The sequence below is a fragment of the Dreissena polymorpha genome, chromosome 2 (assembly GCF_020536995.1).
Source record: "Dreissena polymorpha isolate Duluth1 chromosome 2, UMN_Dpol_1.0, whole genome shotgun sequence".
NCBI classification, from domain to species: Eukaryota; Metazoa; Mollusca; class Bivalvia; order Myida; family Dreissenidae; genus Dreissena; species Dreissena polymorpha.
In genome coordinates this window covers 15,511,046-15,512,714 of record NC_068356.1, presented here as the reverse complement: position 1 = coordinate 15,512,714, position 1,669 = coordinate 15,511,046, and positions in this window count along the sequence as shown.

Here is a 1,669-nt window from a genome sequence, read left to right as displayed (position 1 = left end):
GAAGAGCCGAAATAGTTTTTCCGCTTTTCACAAGTGGCCGAACAGCCTGAGAACTCGACGTTCATCCGTTACGAATCGTGCAACGAGCGACTTTCGCACACGGATCATTCTCATACTCTATTATATACACGTACGAGTTGATGAGTATCGGATGAGTATAATTTATTAAATAATGTATTCATAGTATACATACAATTGTTAAATATATTGTCAACTTTCGAAAAACATTCCCATACACACGCAAAACATGTACAGCTATAATGATGTAGTACTTAGTGCAAATAAACACGTTATTGAATCGATCATGCTACACGATTATTAAAATATTCAGAAAGCAAATAGCACGGCGAAATCCTTTTTGTTTTTTGAAGCACATTTCTCATCGAGTTTGATGTAATGTGTTACTTTTTGCGAAGACAATAGATGGATCTGGGATTTTCCACGAAAACTAAAAAATCTTGCTAAAGCCTATTGTCTTCATTAATATCCGTTCATCTAAAACACAAACCATTTAGCATGCGATTTCAAAAACAGATGTAAGTTACAATAAGATGCTCGTATTAAAAGCTACTTTAAATATGAATAACCGATGGAAGCGTAAATTGAACAAATGTATGAGATTGAACTCAGACACATTTCTATGTAAAACCACCCACAAACAATGCACACAAATAACAAACGGTGAAGTGTATTTGCTCGAATTCTGACATTATCCTTTCAGCTTTTATTAATTAATGCGGCGTCACCAACAACCCGTGTATCTGGTTTTAAAATTGTTGTTAATTAACCTTTTTACATTTTTATATATCGTTAACTAAGTTGATAATTATTTTACCATATCTATAAAAAAAATATGAAAACTGTATACATTAATAATAAAACACTCTATGGAAATGCGCTCATTTAAAATCAACAAGCGGACGATAGATGCAATCGAGGAAACGGACACTTATCTCATGTACTTGGAAAAGCATTTTTACATTAATACTAAATCGTAAAGCGAATTTCGGTATAGCAGTATTTGTAGCAGTAGTGGTGCGATTTAACGCATGTCACTCTCGGCCCGCATGTTTTGGACAGACAGTCCGTCGTCCTTTTCAACCAAATTAAACCATGAAACTGGAAAAAAACTTATTCACGACCCCCCCCCCCCCCCCCCCCCCACACTCCCCCGATATTTTTATAATATAAACAAAAACGTTCAGCCATGGCACAACGTATGCGATATGCCGATATATATGATACTACGACAATACTGTGCTGATTATTCGACATAATTCGTGCCGTCACCATCGTTTTGTTGAGTTATATTGTGCTAATGATGCTGAGAATATGAAAAGAAACTGACATGGTGTAAGAAATAAAATCGGAAGTAGTATAGCTCTACATGTGTATTTCCATATTATGTTGCCAACTGGAAAATATGAAAAAGACTTAACATATTTAACGGTTGTATATAAACGAACGTTTTGACCACATGTACCGACATTTGTTCTTCCAATGCTTCTTGAATAACGGGAGTTTTCTTCAAACTCTAGAAACCCAGCACAGATTTAAGGGGTCATGGCAATTCACGATTTGGTAAATTGACAAAAATTATATAAAAAAGTGTTTCAGATTCGCAAATTTTCGTTGTAGTTATGATATGTGCGAGGAAAGTAATGCTGAA